General features: G+C 45.0%; 1 long non-coding RNA gene across 2 annotated transcripts in view; it reads left to right on the forward strand.

Annotated features, from left to right (window-relative positions):
- The first annotated feature begins 311 nt into the window (after positions 1–311).
- LOC132344372 (uncharacterized) overlaps positions 312–26,539 on the forward strand; it is a 168,726-nt gene continuing 142,498 nt past the window's right edge. For both annotated transcript variants that reach the window (XR_009493635.1, XR_009493636.1), the window contains exon 1: positions 312–690. This is a non-coding gene — a long non-coding RNA (uncharacterized lncRNA). The remainder of the gene's footprint in view (positions 691–26,539) is intronic.

Below are 26,539 nucleotides of genomic sequence, written 5' to 3' on the forward strand. Positions count from 1 at the left end.
TCCTTGCAGTCCAAGGGACTCTCAAGAGTCTTCTCCAACACCACAGTTCAAAAGCATCAATTCTTTGGCGCTCAGCCTTCTTTATAGTCCAACTCTCACATCCATGCATGACTACTAGAAAAACCATAGCCTTGACTAGACGGACCTTTGTTGACAATGTAACGTCTCTGCATTTTCATATGCTGCCTAGGTTTGAACACAATGGCACCCCACTCCAGTACACTTGCTTGAAAAATCCCATGGACGGAGGAGCCTGGTAGGCTGCAGTCCATGGGGTCGCTGAGGGTCGGACACGACTTAGCGACTTCACTTTCACTTTCATGCATTGGAGAAGGAAATGGCAACCCACTCCAGTATTCTTGCCTGGAGAATCCCAGGGATGGGGGAGCCTGGTAGGCTGCCGTCTATGGGGTCGCAGAGTCGGACACGACTGAAGTGACTTAGCATAGCATAGCATAGCATAAGCTAGTGCAGCAGGCAGGTCGAAAAGCAGACCCAGCCGTACGACCTACGTTTACGACGTAGCTTTACGGCAGATCAGGCGTAGATGGCTAGAGCGGAGACCTTTGCTCAGTTTGCAGCTCTGCACCTCGGCCCTCCCGGGATTGCTCGCTGGACACGCTGTGTCCTCTGGGATTTTCCTGTGACCAGGACACCTCAGTTTCCTCCCCGAGGCTTGCAGCTGAGGAGGTAAGTTCACTTCCTGCATCTAAATCTCCCTGGTTGCGTTGTTGGCATACTTGCGACCCTGTGCTCAGCCTGGCAAGTTTTTGGTTTGCCTGCGCTCATCTCTTTCCTTCCTTTGTTGGTAAGACTTTTTGCAGGTTTTTTTTTTTTTTCCAGGTGCCACTGAGTCTAGCAGCCTGGGTCTGGGCCGCCTGGGCCTGACTGCACACGGCCCCAGCTTGCCTTCCTCTGTGCTTTTCAGACATGCACTGTTTATTGAGTTCAGTAACGTTGTTGCTGTTTGTATGATTGCCCGCTTCTCTTTCCCTCTCTTGATTTCCTTATGTGTTTGCAAATGCGTCAACCCCAGGCTCCATATCCTTCGTGCTCTGAGACTCAGTGCTGGCTTTTTTTTTTTTTTTAATTTTTAAAATATTTATTTACTTTAGGTTGTGCTGGGTCTTCCTTGCAGGGCACGGGCTTTCTCTAGTTGCAGCGAGCAGGGGGCTACTCTCTAGTAACGGTTTTGCACTGGACTTCTCATTGCGGTGGCTTCTCTTGTTGCGGAGCATCCGGCTCCAGGTGCAGGCGGGCTCGGTATCTGTCCTGCACTTGCTTAGTTGCCCTGCAGCATGTGCGATCTTCCCAGACCGGGGATGGAACCCTTGTCCCCTGAATTAGCAGGCGGGTTCTTAACTGAAGAGGAAAAGTTAAAATTTTATATAACCTCCTGCTGGTTCTGCCTCTGCAACTCAGCTTGCTCCTTGAAAAGTCTGGATCACATAGATCTCATAGTCTCAGAAAGTCGGGACTTAACAATACTAGGAACTGGAGCTTATCTCACTCGCGGTTGTCCTGCTCTTTACAGTTGCCTGGCCCCTGCAAACCTGCTTAACCATGCCTGTCTGTGTAAAGGTCAGGCATCCCCTTCCCCTTCTTGACTGCTGTTCCCAGCGTGCAAAACCCCTTAGTTTAAACCAGCTTATTAACAGCCAGTCTTGCCCACTATAGTCTGTCTAAAAAAACTCTATATAACTCCTTTGTTTGGAGTTTGGCTTAGAGCTTGGAGAGTTAACTCCTCTAGGCCCGCTGGTGTAATAAACCTGAGTTCTCCAACTCTCTGAGTGTGGTGCTTGGTTTCTTGATTACTGGTTTCTGCAACAAACCACTGGACCCCCAGGGAAGCCCTGAGTTGGTTGTTTTTTTTTTTCTTTTTCCCGTTTGAATGATTACTTTTCTGTTAAGATCATGCACCTTGGCTGGAACGTTCTAATATCACCTACATGGCATGACTTTTGTCCAAGTAAGTGAACTATCAGTACATCGTTTTTCCTTTGTAATCTCTGTGTCGTCGAGGCCCATGGGCTTGCTATGCCCGGTAGAGTCCCGGGTAGAGGTCCGCGGCCTTCAGGATCTAATGCCTGAGGATCTGAGGTGGAGCTGATGTACTAAAAATAGAAATAAAGTGGCAACAATGTAAAGTGCTTGAATCATCCAGAAACCATCCCCCCGACTCCCAGGTCCTTGGAAAAAAGTCTCTTGCACGAAACGAGTTCCTAGTGCAAAAAAAGGTTGGGGACCACTCTTGTGAGGATCACTGGCTTGCAGTGTGTCGGGCGAACTGGGTGGAAACACAGCGCCCCCCCTGCAGGTGTGCAGAGTTAGAAGCCGCGTTGTAACAAGAGCCCAGGTGATTCTCATGTAGCACTGAAGGACTGATGGGTGGTGGTGTAGTTCCTACGGGATAAAGCCCCCTTACCTGACATGAATCGTGCGTGTCTCTCTTAGCCAGCACTACTTTTTCCAACTCGCTTATCTACCACAGATGTGACTTTGGAGACCTGTGCTGGCTGAGTTTCCACTGGTGAACTACTCCAGGGTTCTGCAGAAACCCAGGGTCTCTGTGTTGTTTTTGCTTTGCATATGTCTTGCACAAGGCCTTTTTGATGATGTCAGCATGCCGGAGGAACGTGAAGAACTGAACATTGCTCAGTCACGTCCAACTCTTTGTGACCCCCATGGGCTATACAGTCCATGGGATTATCCATGGCCAGAATACTGGAGTGGATCTTCCTTACCCAGGGATGGAACCCAGGTCTCCTGCCTTGCAGACAGATTCTTTACCAGCTGAGCCACCAGGGAAGCCCCAAGAATACTGGAGTGGGTAGCCTTTCCCTTCTCCAGGGGACCTTCCCAACCCAGGAATCGAACCAGGGTCTCCTGCATTGCAGGAGGATTCTTTACCAGCTGAGCTGCCAGGAAAGCCCACCAGAGGAATATGTCTTCTTGCTTACGACCGTGATCTGAGGTGGGCATGGAAGAGAGGCAGCCTGAGGGTGCAGGGTGGAGGAATGCCACTCAAGTTCAACAGTAAATTTAAGGTACTTGATGTCATGCTGGGCTTCCCCAATGGCTCAGCGGTAAAGGATCTGCCTGCCAATTCAGGAGACGTGGGTTCAATCCCTGAGTTGGGAAGATCCCCTGGGGGAAAAAATGGCAACCCACCCCAGTGTTCTTGCCTGGAGAATCCCATGGACAGAGGAGCCGGGTGGGCTACAGTCTATGGGGTCGCAAAGACTGGGCCAGGACTGAGTAACTAACACTTCACTTTATTACACAGATTTCCTTGGTGGCTCAGATGGTAAAGAATCTGCCTGCAATGTGAGAGACCTGGGTTGGATCCCTGGGTCAGGAAGATCCCCCAGAGAAGGAAATGGCAACCCACTCCAGTGTTGTTGCCTGGAGAATTCCATGGACAGAGGAACCTGGGGGGCTACAAGCCATGGGGTTGCAAATACAGACAGGACTCTGTGACTAACACTTCACTTCACTTTATTAGAGGTGCTTCCTTGGTGGCTTAGGCAGTAAAGTATCTGCCTGCAGTGTAAGAGACCTGGGTTCAGTCCCTAAGTCAGGAAGATCCCCTGGAGAAGGAAATGGAAACAACTCCAGTATTCTTGCCTGGAGAATCCCATGGACAGAGGAGCCTGGCGGGCTACAGTCCATGGAGTCACAAAGAGTCAGACGAGACTGAGTGACTACACTTTCTTTCTTTTTTATTAGAATGTGGAAATATGATTGCTGGTCATTCTGTCATCTGGATTCTAAAGTAACTAACATCAGGAACCAAATCTAAACATGATTAATAAATAATGTTAAGGAAATGGCCATGGCTTTGCTTTAAAAATACAATAGTCATCTGAAGGAATACGATTACAGTTGTGAATGTGAATAAGTGTTTTGAAGTATCTTCTGGGATCATGAATTCAAAGATATAAATTTAAATTTAACATAACAGGAGCAATAATAATTCTTCATTCCTGTTTTATTCAGTCCGTTAGCATCATTGAGGGTGAAGAAGTAGATATTTCAGTTTAAAAAATGTCATTTTCTCTCTCTCTGTTTTTTTTTTTTTTTATTCCAAGTTAAGGTAAGATTATTTATCAAACAGCATTGGTAAGGCTGAACCTGATTGTATTCCTCTGCTTGGGTTTCCATGACAAAATACTGAGGAGGGAGTGGCTGGAGCAATAATAGACTGTAATGTCTCCCCCAGTCCTGGAGGCTGGAGTCTGAGACCCATGTGTGGCCAGGGCTGGTTCCTCCTGAGACCTCTCTCCTGGGCCTGTGGACGGCCATCTGCTCCCTGTGTCCCCACGAGGTCATGCCTCTGGGTGCATCTGTGTCCTGAGCTCTTATTAAGGATCGAGGTCCTATGACATCAGGACCCAAACTAGTGACCTTGTTTTACCTTCTGCTGCTGATGCTGCTAAGTCGCTGCAGTCGTGTCCGACTCTGTGCGACCCCATAGACGGCAGCCCACCAGGCTCCCCCGTCCCTGGGATTCTCCAGGCAAGAACACTGGAGTGGGTTGCCATTTCCTTCTCTGATGCAGGAAAGTGAAAAGTGAAAGTGAAGTCACTCAGTCGTGTCCGACTCTTATCGACCCCATGGACTGCAGCCCACCAGGCTCCTCCATCCATGGGATTTTCCAGGCAAGAGTACTGGAGTGGGGTGCCATTGCCTTCTCCGAGTTTTACCTTCACTCCCCCTTTAAAGGCCAAACAGTCCCATTCTGAACTCCTGAGAGTTAGAATTTCAACGTATACATTTTGGGGAAAGGGAGAAGACAGAATTCAGTCTATAAAAATGAAGAAACTATGCTGGTTCTCACTACAGAAATCATCGAGAGTTTTCCTCAAATGTTGAGTATTGTGATAAAAATATCCATAGACTACCCTCCCAAATTTAAAACTATCTCAATACAGAGGTAAAAATATGTGAGGTACAAGGTAGAAATGCATGACCTCTTGACACATTTTAATGGGACACTCTGTAAATTAGGAAGAGAAAACTGGGTTTTATATAAGCGATGGATTGAAATGTTTGTTGTTTACTCTCTCAGTCGTATCCAACTCTTTTGCAATCCATGGACTATGGCCTGCCAGGCTTCTCTGTCCATGAGATTCTCCAGGCAAGAACACTGGAGTGGGTTGCCATTGGCTTCTCCAGGGAGTCTTCCCAACCCAGGGATCAAACCCAGGTCTCTTGCATTGGCAGGCAGACTCTTTACCACTGAGCCACCAGGGAAGCCTGAAATGACAATCCTTTAAAACTTTGAATATCAGAGGATATAACCAGGAATTCCTTCTAGATTCATTGTATTAGGAATTATGCTATTAGATTTGTATTGGAAAGTCAAGTGCATGTAATATATATATATATATGTATATATATATTATGCTAGCAGCTATGTGTGTACAAAAAATCATTTTAGTCCTCTCTGACTCTTTGCGAGCTTATGGACCATAGCCCACCAGGCTCCTCTGTCTGTGGGATTCTCCAGGCAAGAATACTGCAGTGGTTTGCCATTTTCTTCTTCAGGGGATCTTCCCAACCCAGGAATCGAACCTGAAGGCAGATTCTTTATGACTAGTGCCGAGACCTGACAAAGACCAACAGAATATCTACTGTAGATAGAAGAGCAGTCTGTTGATGACCTGGAATTATGAATTCTCTTGTATCCTACAGATTAGAAGCGACGTGCTACAGCTTTGCATTGATGCTGGTCCTCAGGTGGGGTAATTTGGCCCCTCAGGAGAGAGGTAGAGATGTTTTTGGCTGTCATAAGTAGAGAAGGGGTGCTTCTGACGTCTAGGGCATGGGAGCCACGGAGGCTTCTATAAACGTCCAGGACAATACCCTGCAACCCAGTTGAAGCTGGCCCCCAGTATCGGTCCTGCCAAGGCTCAGAAAGTCCAAGGACATTCCCAGTGTTATCTACAGCATCACTCAAAGTTTTTTTTTCTTTTTTCTTACAAGTGAGCTATAGTTGATTTACAACATTGTATTAGCTTCAGGTGTACAGCAAACTGATTCAGTTGTACATATGTGTGTGTATGTAAATGTATACATATATAATTTTCAGATTATTTTTCAGTATACTTTACTACAAGATGTGTATTATTATAGTTTCCTGTGCTATACTACAGGTCATTGTTGCTTATCTAGTTTATACCTAATAGGGTCTCCCTGCTAATTCCAAACACCTAAGGTAAAGCTTTCCTTGTGCATATTTTTTGCTGTTGTTTTTTCCTTTTTTTTGGCCACAACTCCTGGTATGTGGCACTTTACAGACCATAAAAGGAACCCACACCCCTTGTAGTGGAAGCGTGGAGTATTAATCACCGAACCTCCAGGGATGTCTGAGTTTTCCTAGTTTGACACCCTCACTCATCCAAGACAATTATTTTTTTTTTAATTTCTCTTATGATAGCTTTCTCATGACTTGTTCCCATTCGCCATGAGGATTCAGCAGAATCGTTTCCCATGACCAAAGACAGAACTGGAGCCTTCTCCACTGCCTCAGTGCTGTTCTCGGCCGTCCCCTGTAATTAACCACCTCCCTTTCTAGTCCACTCCTTCCCGTTAGGCGGACAGCCCCTAATGCGATTCTAAACGGCCTCATCACTCTTCTCCTCCTCCATTTTCCATAGAACCTGAATGAATTTAAATATTAGTTGGCATAGGTGCTAGAGTAGGTGGATGGTATTTCAGAATTGCTCTTGCTGCTGTTTTAAATAATGCAGAGGCAACGTGTTGAAATGTTTCCTGTGAAAGGATATAATAGGAAATTTCTGTCCCTCCTACCTCCTCATTAGAGTGATTTAAAGCCAAGACTCAAGCCTAATGAATAATAAATGCCTCGCGTAAAATTTTATTCCAATGAGGAACGAGGGCACAAGCCCACTTGTACAATATTAGGATTTTGAAAATGACTTTTTAACTACTGACTGGGATTCTGACTCAAAAGAGTAATTCTGAGTTAAGCTATTGAAAAAACACTCTACTGTTTTCAGGATTAGCTCTATTAACATAGGTGACGTGAGTGAAAGTCGCTCAGTTGTGTCTGACTCTTTGAGACCCCATGGAATATAGAGTCCATGGAATTTTCCAGGCCAAAATAATGCAGTGGGTAGCCTTTCCATTGGAGAAGGCAATGGCACCCCACTCCAGTATTCTTGCCCGGAGAATCCCATGGATGGAGGAGCCTGGTAGGCTGCAGTCCATGGGGTCGCTAAGAGTCGGACACTTACTGATCGACTTCACTTTCACTTTTCACCTTCATGCGTTGGAGAAGGAAATGGCAACTCACTCCAGTGTTCTTGCCTGGAGAATCCCAGGGACAGGGGAGCCTGGTGGGCTGCCGTCTATGGGGTCGCACAGAGTTGGGGACGACTGAATCGACTTAGCAGCAGCAGCAGCCTTTCCATTCTCAGGGAAGCTTCCCAACCCAGGAATCGAACCCAGGTCTCCTGCATTGCACACAGATTCTTTACCAGCTGAGCCACAAGGGAAGCCCAAGAATACTGGAATGCGTAGCCTATCCCTTCCCCACGGGATCTTTCTGACCCAGGAATTGAACCGGGGTCTCGTGCATTGCAGGCAGATTCTTTACCAACTGAGCTATCACAGAAGCCCCAAATAATATATAAAGGTATCTTATTTTCCTTTGGGGATATCAAAAAATTACTTTTCCTTTCCTTTCCTTTTTTCTCCTTTCTATTCTTATGCTCCCATTTGATGGCCAACTGTATATTCATCAAACAGGGTTTAAAGAACCACCAAAATCTACTAAGACTGTTTCTTACTTTTGAACTACTTTGCTCAGATTCTGAAAAATTGCATGGGGTAACCAGTTACCGATTGTCTGGTTGTTTTTAATGAATGAGTGTTCCACAAAAAAATATTGTTTGCATAATTTCTTGATTCCGCACATAAGTGACATCATATGATATTTGTCTTTCTCTGACTTACTTCACTTACTATGACAGGCGATCCACTTGTACCAACAAGAGCCCAATTTCAAGTGAAAATTATAAGTAAATTCAGGGTACTTTTGTTAAATCGGAAATCAAAAGTTTCAAACCTGTGATTTGCTGTTCATAGATTGTTAAACATTTAGCATCCGATTTTCTAATCTTTGGGCCTCAAAATGATTTTGCAGTCAAGACAGATGAAGCTATAACGGCAGTATGTTTTTGTTGCTTAATCGCTCAGTTGTGTCTGACTCTTTGTGAACTCACAAGACTGAAGCCTGCCAGGCTCTGTCCATGGGATTTATGTAGATTTGATTATCTACAGATAGATATATATATCCTTTATACATATACTCTCTCTCTGTTGTCTTTATATATACATATATATGTTTCTACCTATATATATATGTTTCTACCTATATATATATATGTTTCTACCTATATATATATATGTTTCTAGCTGTATATATGTGTGTGTATATACATGTTTCAACCTATATATATATATGTTTCTACCTATATATATATATAAATACATATATATATATTTAATCCATTATCATGATCTATGTAACACTGGAGAAATCTCATGGACAGAGGAACCTGGGAGGCTACAGTCCATGGGGTTGCAAAGAGTCATATACAACTGAGCACGCACGCTCTGTATGTATCATTATTTATCTATCTATTATTATCTGGAGAGGCCAGAAAGAATGAAAACCATAGTCACAGAAAACTAACGGAACTGATCATATGGATCACAGCCTGGTGTAACTCAGTGAAACTATGAGCCATGCCATGTAGGGCCACCCAAGACGGATGGGTCATAGTGGAGAGTTTAGGCAAAATGTGCCTCTCTAAGTATCTGTTATCTATCTATTATTATCTACCTACCTATCTATTATAAGTATCTATCATCTATCATCAATATCTGTCTAACTACATATTTATTAGCAATATCTATCTTTCTGTCCATTCGCTGTATTTCTTGGAGAAGGGCATGGCAACCCACTCCAGTATTCTTGCCTAGAGGATCCCAGGGACAGAGGAGCCTGGTGGGCTATAGTCCAAAGGGTTGCAAAGAGTTGGACATGACTGGAGCGACTTTGCATGCACGCACACACGCACCCATCTCTATTCAATCCTTATTGTTTATTGAGTCCGTATTTGCAAACTCGTCAGCCCACTAAGATTTATTCTGTAACCCCCAAGTCAGTATTCACTGTCTCCAGGTCTTTCTCAGGCTTTCGCTGAGCAGGCAGCCATTTGTCGCCTGTTAGGCCAGTTTCCAAGTGCAGTGGAAAACAGTCACTCTCTTTTCTTGTGTGCCTTCCTATAAAGTTCTGTTCCTGTAAAGTGTACTGCTTGTGGTCTGTTGAGTGCCACACATTTCCTGTTTCTGGGCTTTTGAGGGGTGACTTTGCTATTTACCATGCCCCCACCACTGCCAGTGAAGGGCTGAGGTGCTGTCTAGCATCTTAACCACAGCAATGCTGTGATGTGTTTCACGGAGCAAATGCACGTGTTTGTTGAGGGGTGAGTCACACGCTGTGAGCTCAGTGTGAAAGAATCAGCAGTGTATGTTCAGTGAAAGCAGAAGTGCTCCTTGCTAAGTGGTGTCCGGTTCTTTGCGACCCTGTGGACTGTAGCTGGCCAGGCTCCTCTGTGCATGGGGTTTTCCAGGCAAGAATACTGGAGTAGATTGCCATTTCCTACCATTACATAATGTCATCGTTTAACCTGGGAAGACAGTGATTCGTCAGGGATGCACTAACTCTGGCTCCTGTCATAGTTGAGTGGGAGTGAAGATATTGGTATTCCTTCTGGATTTTATTTTATTTTTTTCTTTTTATTTTAATTGGAGGCTAATGACTTTACAATATTGTAGTGGTTTTTGCCGTACATTGACATGAATCTGCCACGGGTGTCCATGCGTTCCCCATCCTGAATCCCCTCTCCCACATCCCTCTCCATCCCATCCCTCAGGGTCATCCCAGTGCACCAGCCCTGAGCACCCTGTCTCATGCATCAGACCTGGACCGGTGATCTGTTTCACATATGATAATATACATGTCTGGATTTTAAAATCTTAGGTGAGCTTGAAAACGTTAAGCAGACTTCAGACATCTAATGTGAAATGAAAGGAAACATATATATTGGTTTCACCCCAGGTTCCTGGCACAGCTCCTGGGAGCATCTTTTATGTTTATTATTACTTTTTAAAATTGAAGTATAGTTGATTCACAGTGCCATGCCTATCTCTGCTGCCCAGCAAAGTGATTCAGTTATACACATATATTACATTCTTTCTTTTTCTATTATTTCCCGTGATGAGATTTATCACAGGATATTGTATAGAGTTCCCTGGGCTGTACGGTAGGACCTGATTGTTTATCCATTCTATATACAACAGTTTGCATCGGCTCACTCCAAACTTCCAGTCCATCCCCTCCCCTTCCTTGACAAGCACAACTCTGCTCCCTCTGACTGTGAGTCTACTTCTGTGTCCTAGATAAGTTTATGTGTGCTGTATCCTAGAAGCATCTTTTCTTCTGACAGTTGGTCTTGGCCCCTTTTGCAGACTCAACCTTCCTAAATCCCTCAGAACTTCGTGGGTGACCAGCTCAGTTCAGTCGCTCGGCCCTGTCCGACCCTTGGCGGCTTCTCTGTCCATCACCAAAACTCCTGGGGGACGCCAGTGTCTTTGGTTCTATTCAGGAGCCTCTCAGTGGGGCCCCTGGGTGGGGGCTCATCACCGGCAAGACCCCGCCTTGATTAGGACCTCGGAACTCCCCATCTTCAGAGCGCAGGTGGGGCGGGAAGATTAGGACTTTGGAACTCCCCATCTTCAGAGTGCGGGCAGGCGGGAGGCTGAGTTAGTGACCGAGCTCCCCTTGATGAAACCTCCGTGAAAATCCCCATCTTAAGGGGTTCAGAGTTGATCCCAGCAGGTCAACACAGTCCCATGTTGGGAGGGTGGTGCACCCCGGCTCCTCGACAGGAGTTGGGAGCGGGAGGGGACAGAGCTCATGTACTTAGGACCCTTCCTGACCTCAGCCAGTGTATCCCTTCATCTCACTGTTCATCTGGATCTTTCTTTATATCCTTTTTTTTTTGGTGAGTGCCTTAAAAAAATATGTGAGAGTATAGCTGATTAATGGCAACCCACTGCAATATTCTGGTCTGGGAAATCCCATGGACAGAGGAGCCTAGCAGGCTACAGTCCATAGCATTGCAAAGAGTCAGACATGACTGAGCAACACACAGCTGATTAACAATGCTGTGGTAGTTTCAGGTGGACAGCAAAGGGACTCAGCCAGACATATACACACATATCCATTCTCCCCCAAACTCCCCTCCCATCCAGGCTGCCACCTGTCCTTGAGCAGAGTTCCCTGTGCTGTCCAGCAGGTCCTTGCTGGTTCTCCATGTTAAATACAGCAGTGTGTCCATGTCCATCCCAAATTCCCTAACTATCCATTCTCCCTACCTGTCCAACCGGGAAACCACAAGTTTATTCCCTAAGTCTGTGAGTATGTTTCTGTTTTATAATTTCATTTATATCATTGCCTTTTAGATTCCAAATATAAATATCATATGATACTTGTCTTTCTGTTTCCGACTTATTTCAGTCAGTATGATCCTCTCTAGGTCCATCCACGTTCCTGCAAATGGCATTATTTCATTCCTTTTTATGGCTGAATAATATTCCATTGTATCTATGTACCACATCTTCTTTATCCATTTCTCTGTTGGTGGACATTGAGTTTTTTTTCCCATGTCTTGGGTATCGTAAACAGCACTGCAGTGAACGCTGGGGTGCATGAATCCTTTTGGGCCATGTTTTTCTCTGGGTGGATCCTTTATTATATTGTTGATAATAAAGTCTGACACTGTTTCCACTGTTTCCCCATCTATTTCCCATGAAGTGATGGGACCGGATGCCATGATCTTAGTTTTCCGAATGTTGAGCTTTATTAAGCCAACTTTTTCACTCTCTTCTTTCACTTTCATCAAGAGGCTCTTTAGTTCTTCTTCACTTCCTGCCATCCTTTATTATATTTTTGATAGTGAATTTGTAAATGTAATTAACTTTCCCTGAGTTCTGTAACCTGGTCTAGGAAATGATCAGACCGAAGGGGGGAGTGATGGGAACCCAAATTCACAGCCGGTTGGCCAATCTGGGTCTTCCAGGTGACCTCTGGTGATGGCCGTCCTGTGGGGCTGAACCTGTGACCTGTGGGGTCTGCACCAAGCCCAGCTAGTGTCATATTGAACTGCAGGAACCCAGCTTACTGGGGGACCTCACGCACATGTTTGGTGACCAGAAAGCCAGTGTTGTTGGATAGTAAAGGACAGGCCCTCAGAAGTGAGTTCTCCCTAGGTGATTTTTACCAAATGTGTGAGATATGCTTCTGTCCATTCAGGTGTGAAGTAAAATGCATACGTTGCATCATGAAGCAATAGGTGGAGTTTCTGGTTTGTTTGTTTTGCTTTTTGTTTATTTTTTAAGCTCTTGTTATTTTTAAATTTTTTAAAATTTTATATTGGTGTACAGTTGATTTACAATGTTGGCTTAGTTTCACATGTACAGAAAGGTGATTTATTTGTTGAGTTATCTGAGTCATTTGAGTGATTTATTTATGGCTGTGCTGGGTCTTCATCGTTACGAGCTGGCTTTCTCTAGGTGTGGTAGTGTGGGCTTCTCATCGCAGTGGCTTCTCTCGTTGTGGGGCACGGGCTCCCGGCACACGGATTTTAATAGTTGCAGCACATGGGTTCAGTAGCTGTGGCTCCCAGGCTCTCGAGCACAGGCTCAGTGGTCGTGGTGCATGGGCTTAGTTGTTCCGAGGCATGTGGGCTTCCCGGACCAGGAATACAACCCGTGTCTCTTGCCGTGGGTGGCATATTTGCCACTGAGCCACCTTGGAAGCCCTGGAAAAGTGATTTAGTTGTCAGTTTAGTTCAGTTTAGTCACTCAGTCGTGTCCAACTCTTTGTGACCCCATGAATCGGAGCATGCCAGGCCTCCCTGTCTTTCACCATCTCCTGGAGTTCACTCAGACTCACGTCCATCGAGTCGGTGATGCCATCCAGCCATCTCATCCTCTGTCGTCCCCTTTTCCTCCTGCCCCCAATCCCTCCCAGCATCAGAGTCTTTTCCAATGAGTCAACTCTTCGCATGAGGTGTCCAAAGTACTGGAGTTTGAGCTTTAGCATCATTCCTTCCAAAGAACATCCAGGGCTGATCTCCTTTAGAATGGACTGGTTGGATCTCCTTGCAGTCAGAGGGACTCTCAAGAGTGTTCTCCAACACCACAGAGCCACCTTGGAAGCCCTGGAAAAGTGATTTAGTTATACATATACATATATCCCACAGAAGGAAATGGCAACCCACTCCAGTATTCTTGCCTGGAGAATCCCTTGGACAGAGGAGCCTGGCGGGCTACAGTCCATGGGGTCGCAGAGATGGACACGAATGAGCGAGTAACACACACACACACACACACACATACACATCCATTCTTTTTCTGAATCTTTTCCCATATAGGTTATTAGAGAATATTGAATATAGTCCCCTGCGCTCTACAGCAGGTGCTTGTTCGTTACCTTTTTATATATAGTAGTCTGTATATGTGAATCCCAAACTCCTTCCACTTTGGTAACCATAACTTTGTTTTCTATATCTGAGTCTGTTTCTCTTTTGTATGAGTTTGTTTGTGTCATTTTTGTTTGTTTGTTTTTAAGAATCCACATGTACATGACATCACATGACATTTGGATCATTTTTGCAGGGGAAGGTCCACATATTCAAAGTTTTGTAACAATGATTGTCCTTTTTTTTTTGGAAGGGAAGAGGGAAATGGCGTTGCTTTTTCTGGCTGTCTGAGAAATACACGAGTTGAAAGCATCCATTCATAAAACTGTTTTAGGAATAGTGTGTATCACAACGTAACAACCATATCAGAGTCGTGTTCATCCTCCTCTGTGAACTGAGGCAATAAAAAAAGGGACTCACTTTAGGAGGGCTTGATTTCTTTGACCAAAAGCCCATGTCATCCACGCACAGCAATTTTGACGGGCAGACAGCCGTATTTCTCTGAAAATGAACTGCATTTGCCAAACATCTCTATTCAGCCTGGAGCACGAAGGAGCTGAGGCACAATAGTGACTCCATTAGCTTGCCTTTGGGGAAAAAAATTGGCGTTCTACCCACGCCCATCCCCACCTCACTCACACAGGGCCGCTCACTTGCGAGATGCTTTGTGACCCGGTGGACTATAGCCTACTAGGCTCCTTGCTTCATGGGATTCTCCAGGCAAGAATACTGGAATGGGTTGCCATTTCCTTCTCCAGAGGAGCTTCCCAACCGAGATTGAACCTGGATCTCCCGCATTGCAGGCAGACGCTTTGACTGAGCCACCAGGGAAGCCCCGTGTAGAGTGAAGCTAAGTCAAAAAAAGAAAATCAAGTATCGCTTATTAACACCTACACGTGGCATCTAGAAAAATGATACAGAGGAACCTGTTTGCAGAGAAGAAATGTAGGTGCCGACGTAGAGAACAGGCTTGTGAAGACACAGTTGGGGAAAGACAGGCTGGGATGAATGGGGAGAGTAGCAGTGAGCAGCACTGGCACATACACGCCAGCATGTGTAAAACAGACAGCTCGTGGGAAGCTGCTTTATAACACAGGGAGCTCAGCCTGATGCTCTGTGATGACCTGCAGGGGTGGCGTGAGGGCGGGAGGCAGGCTCAGGAGGGAGGGGGTTTGTGTGTGCCTGTGGCTGATTCACGTCGTTGGACAGCAGAAGCTAACACAATACTGTAATGCAATTATCCTCCAGTTGAAAAAAAAATTACTGTTTAAAGAATGATTTAAATCGCCTTCCCCAGAGTGTCTTCAGTGTCTCATTTTTGTCCACTGTGCCTGTTAGTCACCTTGAATAGTCAAGACATAGTTTATCACCAGCATGCCCATGTGCCAAGCAGAGATGCATACCCAACTGAAAGTAGACTCTCTTCCGGGAGAAACTACCCAGGAAATTACACACACACACACACACACACACACACACAGACCTGCACACAAAGCTGTTTTTTGTAAAAGTGCATTTGAATATAGCTTTTCTTTTTCAGTCCATATAGAAAGCAAAAGAAAGTGCAATTGCTCAGTCATATCCGACTCCTTGCGACCCCATAGACTGTAGCCCACCAGGCTCCTTCGTCCATGGGATTTTCCAGGCAAGAGTACTGGAGTGGGTTGCAATTTCTGTCTCCAGGATATCTTCCTGACCCAGGGACTGAACCCTGGTCTCCCGCATTGTAGGCAGACACTTTACCATCTGAGCCACCAGAGAAGTCCATACAAAGCAAAGGAGACTTCTAATGTTTTAAGATGTGACCACACACACACACACACACATCTGCACACAAAGCTGTTTGTGTAAAAGTACTTTTGAATGTTGGTTTTCTTTTTTAGTACATATAGAAAATAATTTAAACAAAGCAGACTTGTAATGTTTTAAGATGTGACACTGTATGGTAATGAAATGTAGCCAGAGACTTTGGTCCTTGCCTGCCATATCCTCCACCTGCCTTTTGTTTGTGGAAAATGTTAGCCGAAGGAACACTTTAATCAGAGAAGGCAGAATGTGCAGAAGCAAAGGAAAGCCATCAGAGCAGACCAAATAATAATCATGTACTCACTAAGCAAAGCCAAGGCCCTTTAGTTCCTCCTCAAGGACTATAGAATATTCTGACCCATGTCCTGCGATGACATGACTGACTAGATGGACATGAGTTTGAGCAAGCTCCGGGAGTTCGTGATGTACAGGGAGGCCTGGCATGCTGTGGTCTGTGGGGTCGCCAAGAGTGGGACACGACTGAGCGACTGAACTGAACTGATGTCCTGTGAGCTGTTTATAGATACTGAAACTCTTACCAGGTGCAGAAGTTAATGACGTGATGACCAGGCTGCAGCCAGGACATAAGCTCTCATGATTCCGGGAACTGGCCTCAAGATGTGGGAAGAAACCGACCCTGGAAGTGAAGATCAGCTGCAGTTGAAACAACCAAGGATCAGACCACTGCTGACCAGCTTCAAGATAACTTGTCAGAGCTGACTGTGTGTTTCAAGAAGCCTCCTCCCTTTGTCTATAAAAGCTCTTAGCCCCCAATTGTCAGGGGCAGGTAGTCAGCCTTTGTACAGGCTCCCGCCCCCACCCCTGCCCCACAAGTGCCAGCAACAAAATAAAGCAAACTTTGCTGTCCAGCAACCTGGCTTCCTTATTGCCTTTTGGGCTGCAAGCAGACGGACCCGGCTTTTGGTAACAGGAGCAGACACTGATCATCATTTTAAATGAATATATGTATATATATTTTTTTAATCTTCAAAACTATTGAGAGTAAATAAATGATTATTGCCAAAAAAAAAAGAAGAAGAAGAGAGAGAGAGATTTCTAAAGTAAAATGCCATACCTAACAAAAAGCTTGAGTTCCTGGAGAAAGAGGGGGAGAGCTATTAGCGAATTGATTGAACTTAGTAACAATTGCTTTTCCGTGGTGAAGGAGAAGTGTTTATTACTTAAAATAAGGCTTTGGACTTCTTCCAGAACTGACTGTCATTCTGCGCAATCATTGAGCCTGGGTCAAGAATGAAACCCTTAAACAATGTCAAGCAATTATAAGAGCGAAGCAATCCCTTGATTCTGCCTGACGCTGGGAGGAAGGACATTGTATGTATCCATGACTCAACTACCCTATGCTGGTTACCAATTTTAAAAATGTAAAACCGTAAACAGCTACAGCCCAAGGCCATTGTTGAATTGTCTGTCCAAGTGCAGACTGTTAAAGGTGCAGACACTATTGGAATTCTTCTGCTAGAATTTGTTTCTCTTTGGAAATTCCTCTGCTAGAATTTGCATCTCTGTTTTATTTTTGGTTCAAAAATATTCAGAGAGATTGATGTGAAGAATATCCAAAAGCACTTCCTTTCTGGTGAAGAAAATATAACAGAGCTACACAAAGGGTTGGTTTAATTTATTATTTTGATATAGATCTAAGAGGATTCCCAGGTGGCTCAGTGGTAAAGAATTTGCCTTCCAATGCAGGAACCTCAAGAGATGCGAGTTCAATCCCTGGGTCGGGAAGGTCCCCCTGGAGGAGGAAATGGCAACCCACTCCAGTATTCTTGCCTGGAGAATCCCGTCGACAGAGGAGCCTGGCGAGCTGCAGTCCATGGGGAAGCCAAGAGTCAGACACAGCTCGAATTCATTCAAGCCTTAAGGTCTGAGTGAGCTTCCCTTCCCCTGTGAGGGATTCAAGCTTCTGTTCCCCTTCTTCCTAGAGCAGAGGTGTACCAAGAGCAGCCCCTGTGTACTTGCCCCAAACCTTGCGGGTGCCACCTTGAATTGATGGGGATGGTAACTCACAGCATGCAGGCTTGCCATGGTGGGTGGTGGGCGGGATGCTGAGCGGGAGATGGAGAAGGACAGACATCCCAGTGGACTTCATGGGAGGGATATTGCTTATGCATGGAGACAACCTCTTACTTCATCACTTCCTTCTGATTCACTCAGGCTGTTCAGATTAATTAAGTACTTTCACATGTTCACAGGGAATGCATCGCTGCCTGTCTTCATTGCATTTGAATATCTAAGTCAGGGTCACCTTGGTGTTGGAAAAAAATCCATTTCCTGAAGCCTAGGAATGCCTCTGTGCTTTACCAGATCTTAGGAATGTTGGAAACGGAGGTTGCTTTAGAAGCCATTTTATTCAGCATCCTTATTTTTTTAATGATAAGTTTTTTTTTTTTAATTGTATGTATTTATTTATTCTTGGCTGTGCTGGGTCTTCGTTGTCATGCAGGCTTGTCTCTGGTTGTGGCGAGCGAGGGGCTACTCTGTCGTTACAGTTGCATGGTCTTCTCATTGCAGTGGTTTCTCTTGTTTCACAGCACAGGCTCTGGCACACGAGCTTCAGTATTTGTGGCATGTAAGCTCTGTAGGTGCTGCTCATGGGCTCTAGAGCGAACGCTCAGCAGTTGTGACGCACGGACTTAGGTGCTCCCTGGCATGTGGGATCTTCCAGGACAAGGGATCAAACCTGTGTCTCCTGCATTGGCAGGTGGATTGTTAACCAGTAGTCCACCAGGGAAGCTCCTCACCAGCCTTGTTCTTTTGTTGGAGGAAGATCATGTCGATTCGTAAAGATGAATGAGTTCTGGTTGGATAGTGACTGAAATACTTCACTGTGGACGAGCTCACCAATAACGTTTATATCCTGATTGTAGAAAACAAGTCTGCTATAAATAATTGCAATAACGGGATTTGTGCAGCTGCTGAGAAAAATTTGAGAGACATTATAAAGACAAATGCAACTTGAAACTCCTTCTCTTAATAATGTTTAAAACCCCTGAGTTTTCATTTTAAAATTTACTCTTTATTGAATCATTGAGGAGTATACAGTTTAAATTATTAAGCAAGTGACAGAACCATATTTAATCAATTCTGTTTGCTGTGCTGTGATTCAGATATATGTCAGATTACCTTACTTGCTGATTGCTCTTGGAAAAGTTTCCACTTTAAAAATTACAGTTTTAAAATACGCCTTTGATATTATGACTTGTTTTTCTCCACAAATGTATACAGGTGCCTGTTGTCTGACCTATTTAATGTGGTTTGACACTAAACCAGACTTAATATTTTCAGTAAACTAGTACCTTTTGTGGAGAAGGCAATGGCACCCCACTCCAGTACTCTTGCCTGCAAATTCCCATGGATGGAGGAGCCTGGAAGGCTGCAGTCCATGGGGTCGCTGAGAGTCGGACATGACTAAGCGACTTCACTTTCACTTTTCACTTTCCTTCATTGGAGAAGGAAATGGCAACCCACTCCAGTGTTCTTGCCTGGAGAATCCCAGGGACGGGGGAGCCTGGTGGGCTGCCGTCTATGGGGTCACACAGAGTCGGACACGACTGAAGGGACTTAGCAGCAGTAGCTTTTGTGGGGCTTCCCTTGTGGCTCAGCTGGTCAAGAATCCGCCTGCAACGTGGGAGACCCAGGTTCGATCCCTGGGTTGGGAAGATCCCCTGGAGAAGGGAAACGCTACGCACTCCAGGTATTCTGGTCTGGAGAATTCCATGGACTGTGTAGTCCATGGGGTCGCAAAGACTGGGACACAAATGAGCACCTTTCACTTTCAGTTTTCAGTACCTTTCATGGACTTAAAAAATGCACAACCTTAGGGCTGTGTGTCAGGTTTTATGTGGGGCAAAAGGAGGACTGCAGTCCGGGAGACAGCCCCTGAGATAGCTCTGAGAAATGGCCCCAAAGAGGTGTGGAGTGGGGAGGTCAGTATGTTTGTGATTTTGGTGAAGGGGGAATACATACAGTCAAGCACACACACACACACACACACACACACATATATATATATATTTTTTCCCTGTAGAAACTTTCTGCTGGTCTCGTGAGGGTTACTGCTAGTCACGAGGAACAGTCATCACCATAAAAGATCTTACTGCTTTTCTAGACATGAGGAGATACAAGAATCAGGCTCTCAGAATCAGCTCCTGGAAATATCTAGCCATCTGAAGACCTGTCCTATCAGTCTTTCCCAGAACACGGATGCCTCCTGTCTGCTCTCCACCCTGAGCCCCTTTCAGGGGCTGTTGAAGGTCAGCAGCTGGAGCAGCACCTGATTGAATCCTTGTAGAGGTGGATGGCAGATGCCCACGGCAAGTGCCGATGCGTGGTTGACACTTTGGCTAAGCATGTCAGTGTCTGAATTAACTCATTATAAGTGGAAATCCATTTACCACATGTGCTGTGCTGTGCTTAGTCGCTCAGTCACATCTGACTCTGTGCAACTGCAGGGACTGCAGCCCGCTAGGCTCCTCTGTCCATGTGAATTCTCCAGGCAAGAATACTGGAGTGGGTTGCCATGCCCTCCTCATTTATCACATGTAGAGCTAACTTGTTTTTGGTTGTTGTTGACAGAAGTGCTCAATATATCTTGTCTGTGCTAAGTTGCTTCACTGGGCTGCCCACCAGGCTCCTGCTGCTGCTGCTGTTGCTGCTGCTAAGTCGCTTCAGTCGTGTCCGACTCTGTGCGACCCCATAGACGGCAGCCCACCAGGCTCCCCCGTCCCTGGGATTCTCCAGGCAAGAACACTGGAGTGGGTTGCCATTTCCTTCTCCAGTGCATGAAAGTGAAAAGTGAAGGGGAAGTCGCTCCTATGTCCATGCAATTCTCCAGGCAAGAATACTGGAGTCGGTTTCTGTTTCCTCCTCAAGGGGATCTTTCCAACCCAGGGACTGATTCTGTGTCTCTTTCATCTCCTCCATTGGCAGGCAGATTGTTTACCACTAATGCCACCTGGGAAGCCCCATTATATCTTTAAACACCCCAAATAGTTAAGCTTATTCATAACTCAGTCAGCAGAGCTGCCTTCTCTCAAATTTTTGTTCAGGGCAACCCAAGTGAGGGGGCTGGTCAGCATCACGTACTGACACTTAAATGATGAAAGAGCCAAGTGACAATAATTGTGTTGTCTCTCTCAGCGTTTTGTTTTTTTTTTTTTTTTGCAATCTTTTATTGCAAAATATGACATACATATAGAAAAGTATGTGAAACATAAATGTTCTACTGAATGAATTATGACAAACACACTTGTGTAAGCACCACCCAGGTGAGGAAACAGATCTCCCCAGGTTTCTACAAATTCCCTCCAGCCTCCTCCCAGACACGGCTTTCTCCCTCCCTGTCCCTCTTCGCTAACTTCTACCTGATTTAGGTTACTGCACCTATGTCTCTTCATGCCTCTTTCATTTTGCCTGCTTCCCACGTGACATAAACAGAACTATACACTGTGAACTCCGGTGTCTCTCTTCTTTCTCGTAACATTCAGTTTAGTTGCTCAGTCGTGTCCGACTTTTTGTGACCCCATGGACTGCAGCGGGCCAGGCCTCCCTGTCCATCACCAACTCCCGAAGCTTGCTCAAATTCATGTCCATCGAGTCTGTGATGCCATCCAACCAGCTCATCCTCTGTCATCCCCTACTCTTGGCAGTTGAAGCAAGCTAGACTTGGACATTCTATAGAAAAACCAGAATTATTAACTATACAAAATAAAGCATTCCGTCAGCTGTGAGTTGTCATCTTCATAGCTGGATGTCAGCGGCAGTGAAGACCACTTGGAAAATAGTCATTCTGCTACCAAAGCTCAATGGACGTTCCCACCTTGGTGTAAGGTGTTGGGTGTGACGTGAGCGGTGAGCTGGAGGCATAAACAAGCACCAAGCTTTCTCTTGCCAGTTTCCTCTGACCTGTATTTGGTCATTGCGTAGTCATGGTTTTCCCACCAAAAGCAGGAGACGGTGCCATTGAAAACACACACACGCACGCACGCACGCACGCACACACACGCACACACACACACACACACACCCCATCAAAAGGAAACCAAATTCCTCAGTGGTCTCCAAGCCCTGATCACTGTTATATGCTCCACCATGTGTCTCTTTGGCTCTGGTTGGCCATGAGCAATGGCTTCTAAGATGACGGGCAGAAGACAAGGACGGACGCCCTCCTCTCACTTTATCCTGGAAGCCAGTGGAGGACCTCGGGCTGACAAAACTACCAGCCTCACTCCTGCCTTTGGTTTTCAAGGCCTTGGCATCATCCTTCACGCCCCTCCCCAAACCCCATCCTGCATCCCTGGAAGAAACAGTGCGTGCTGGCTCTTTGCTGTTTGCTGTGAACACCCTTCCAATCCTGGGCTTCCCTGGTGGCTCAGATGGTAAAGAATCTGCCTGCAATGCAGGAGACTCAGGTTCAGTCCCCTGGGTCAGGAAGATTCCCCTGGAGAAGGAAATGGCAACCCACTCCAGTATTCCCGCCTGGGGAATCCCATGGACAGAGGAGCCCGGAGGGGCTGCAGTCCATGTGGTCTCAAAAGAGTCGGACACGACTGTGCGACTGAACAACCACAACGCTATACAATCAGTATATCACTTTCCTAACTAATCGTGAACAGGATACAGTGTCCCAAAGACTGCCTGTGCGAAGATTGAGTTGTTCAGAGGATCAGGCTCCTGTGAAGCAACACGAAGCATTTCTCTTTCAGCGTCACCTGTCTTGTGGGCTTCCCTGGTGGCTCAGCCGGTAAAGAAACCACCTGCAATGCAGGAGACCTGGGTTCGATCCCTGAGTTGGGACGATCCCTGGGAGAAGGGAAAGGCGATCCACGCTGCCATCGGGGAAGTCCTATTTTTATTTTTTGCATTTTTGCATTTTGTTTTCTCATGCTTTTTTACGTAGGTAGAGTTGACATGCAGTGTTATATGTAAGTTACAGGCGCAGAAGACAGTGATTCAGTGTTTAAAGGTTACAGTCCACTTATAGTTATTGTAAAATACTATATTCCTTACGTTGTACATGTTTTCATTTAAAGACCCAAGTTTACACTCAACAGGTAGAAAAGGATGTGGGTCATTCAACCACAAAGTTAAAAGTGACCTGATAACAGAATCTTGTTTTTATGTCCAACTCTGCAACCTCATGGACTACAGTCCGCCAGGCCTCCCTGTCCATCTCCATCTCCTGGAGCTTGCTCAAACTCATGTCCATTGAGCTGGTGATCATCCAGCCATCTCATCCTCTGCCACCCCTTCTCCTCCTGCCTTCAATCTTTCCCAGCATCGGGGTCTCTTCCAATGAGTCAGCTCTTCAGGTGGCCAAAGTATTGGAGCTTCAGCTTCAGCATCGGTCCTTCCAATGAACATTCAGGACGGACCTCCTTTAGGATGGACTGGTTGGGTATACCTGCCGTCCAAGGGACTCTCAGGAGTCTTCTCCAGCACTGCTGTGCTACAGAAATGCTAAGTGGTCTGACAAAGTCCTGTGGCGTGTGTAAATCACAATTGTCAGTTATAAAGAAGATGCAGGTCATGAAAATAAACAGGGCACATAGGGGAAGAGAAATCTTGAACTTCCCCTTCACTCACTGTTTACATCCCTACCTCCTAGGTCTTTTCTAATCTCCTTGATGAAGTTGTCTTTGTTTGTTTGTTTTCCTTTAAAAATGAGTTGAAACCTTATCTATTTTTCCCTCCCACTCTCCCACCCTCCATCCCACCTTCCTGCCCTCCCTCCCTTGGCTGTCTTTATGTTTTTCCTCATTAAAAATCAGTTTGCAGAAAGGACTGACATTTTCATCGCCATAAAAACAACAGTTTGGGGTAAACACCGGTTTATGTAATGAGTGGAGCGCAGTGTGTTAAAATTAAATCACACATTGCCCAAAGCAAAGTAAATAAATGTTAAATGGAAGGATAGAGTGTCTCCATCATGCTAATTATCGTGCCGTGTAATTAATGCTTAGAAGTCATTACTACACTTGTAGCTTTAAAAACAGAATTCTATGACTGCCGATATTTTTCAGTGTCTGACAGCCTAATAATAATGACAGGCCTTCTGAGTCTTTTTTTTTTTCCCTTTTTCTCTTCATTTGTATTCCTACAACTTTATTCTATAAGAGAACAAAGTGAAAATGATTAAACTCCCACCAGCCTGGTGAAATATATATTAAAGGATGAGAACAAGAGTTTTGAGAGAACAGAAGTTTGATGGCGTGTGTCACTGAAGTGCTAGTTTCTCTCCCCTCATGATGCCTTGCGATGCGAGGAGGGGTCTCTCTCCTTGCTTCATAGAGACATTCTCCCTACACACAGAGAAACAGCACCTGAGGAGGCTCTAACTTACCAGCCAACAGCCGAGTGGTTCAGAATTCAGGTTTATTTTGGGGATATCATGAAACGTGTCCTCCATGTTGACTAAAAAAAAACTGCGCAACGTCAGAGTTGTGATTTAAGTTTTATTTGGGAGCAAATTGCAGCCCAGGAGACAGCACCTCAGGTGGCTCTGAGAGACTGCTCCAGATATCTCTCAGATACTCCAAAGAGGCAGCGGGGCAAGGTCAGGATATATGTGATTTTTGGTGAAGGGGGAGATTGTGCAATCAGGCACATATTTTCTCCAGGAATTTTCTACTAGTCTCCTGGAGCTTCTGTTTATCACGAGAAACAGTCGTCACCATGCAGAATGTTCGCGCCTTTCTAGACAGGAGGCAATACAAGAAATGGGCTCATAAAATCAGCTCCTGAGAATATCTAACTAGCTGAAGACCTGTCCTACCAGTTTTTCCCAGAGCACAGATGCCTTGTTTCTGCTTTCCACTGTGTCCTCCCTTCAGGGGATGTTGCAGGTCAGCAGCTCCTAGAGCACATGATTTAATCCTTGCAGAGGCAGATGGCAAGTTGACATCCTTGATCATGGAAAACCATCACTTCAGTGTTTATTTTTTAGTAACCAAATGCCAGATTCCCCTTGTTAGCACCTGTTAGGTCAAAGACAAACAAATGGAGAAGAAAAAAAAATGTTGTAGTAAAGACCCCAAACTCTTATCACTGTGGTGATCCAGGTAAAGCATTGCCTTCCTGTTACCAAAAGCTCAGCCCCTCTGTGGATGGGTCCCGTATCAAATCCCACAGACAGAGTTTGAGTGGTGTAGAAAAGGGCAGCCTTATTGTTTTGCCAGACAAAGGACGCCACAGCAGGCTTCTGCTGCAAAAAAGAAAAACGTCCCAACCCCACCCAGGAAATATGATGAGGGTTTTACATCCATGGGTCAGACCTGGGGTCTGGCAAGATCACGGTGTGAGTGTGGCTTGTACTCCCTTAATCTTAATTGTCTTTGCTGACAAAAGGCCATCTACTCAAAGCTATGGTTTCTCCAGTAGTCATGTATGGATATAAGAGTTGGACTATAATGAAAGCTGAGTGCTGAAGAATTGATGCTTTTAAACTGTGGTGTTGAAGAAGACTCTTGAGAGTCCCTTGGACTGCAAGGAGATCCAACCAGTCCATTCTAAAGGAAATCAGTCCTAAATAGTCATTGGAAGGACTGAGGCTGAAGCTCCAATACTTTGGCCTCCTGATGCAAAGAACTGACTCCTTGGAAAAGACCCTGATGCTGGGAAAGATTAAAGGCAAGAGGAGAAGGGGATTACAGAGGATGAGAGGGTTGGATGGCATCACCATCTCAGTGGACATGAGCAAACTTCAGGAGATGGTGGAGGATAGGGAAGCTTGGCGTGCTGCAGTTCATGGGGTCACAAAGAGTCAGACACAACTGAGAGACTGGACAACAAGTAATAATACCAATCCTCATAAATAGTAGAAAGAAAAATAAACTAGCTGAATAAAGAGTTTAAGGGAAGACTTAAAATTGCCATTAGTTGCAGAAGAACTGATCTCCTACAAGACAAAAAAAAAAAAATACTATATCTATATGACTCAAATGTAATGAAAACTCAGCAAGATTATTTGACAAAAGATTAGTTTAGAAGATCAACTTAAAAATTTTTGTAGTATTTTTCTACTCAATAATGAGGTGTTAAGCATAATGCAAGTTAAATATATTGGAATATCTACTGGAAAGTATTACAAATCTCAGAATTAACTTCTCTAAACACAGTTCAACAAAGGAACACAAACTAATAGAGATGATTATGCAGATTCTGTAAAGCATAACAAATATATTAAGATAACTTCCCTCCAGATTTAATTGTGCTGTCAGAGACATATCTGTCAAAGTTCTTCTTGGTTCTTTACAAACTGTATTAACTACCTGAAAGTTTAAATGGAGAGTAGAAAATACAACATAGCTACATTAAAACCAAAAAATAAGAATGAGCAGAGCTTACTGCCTTACCTGATAAATATTTGCAAAGCTGTGAGTGAAGTAAGTGAAGCCGTTCAGTCGTGTCCGATTCTTTGTGACCCCACGACTGCAGCACACCAGGCTCCCCTGTCCATCACCAACTCCCGGAGTTTACTCAAACTCATGTCTGTTGAGTCGATGACGCCATCCAACCTTCTCATCTTCTGTCGTCCCCTTCTCCTCCCGCCTTCAGTCTTTTCCAATATCAGGGTCTTTCCCAATGAGTCAGTTCTTTTCATCAGGTAGCCAAAGGATTGGAGTTTCAGCTTCAGCCTCAGTCCTTCCAATGAATATTCAGGATTTATCTCCTTTAGGATGGACTGGTTGGATCTCCTTGCAGTCCAAGGGACTCTCAAGAGTCTTCTCCAACACCACAGTTCAAAAGCATCAATTCTTTGGCTCTCAGGTTTCTTCATAGTCCAACTCTCACATCCATACATGACCGCTGGAAAAACCATAGCCTTGACTAGACGGACCTTTGTTGACAAAGTAATGTCTCTGCTTTTTAACATGCTGTGAGGAGCCTGGGGGGCTGCAGTTCATGAAGTTGCAAAGAGTCAGACACGACTGAGCAACTAACATACTTAAATGATATTAAAAATAATTTGTTGATGGTCCAAAGATTAGAGAGAGACTAAAAGAGTAGTACAGAAACTGGCAGAACTAAGACTGATTGGAAACTTAATATACAAATCAGTCGATGTCATGGATCAATGCAAAAAAGATTGAGCATTCAGTATATGGCACTGAAAACGAGCTCTATCTATG

This window comes from Bos taurus, chromosome X (genome assembly GCF_002263795.3).
Source record: "Bos taurus isolate L1 Dominette 01449 registration number 42190680 breed Hereford chromosome X, ARS-UCD2.0, whole genome shotgun sequence".
NCBI lineage: Eukaryota > Metazoa > Chordata > Mammalia > Artiodactyla > Bovidae > Bos > Bos taurus.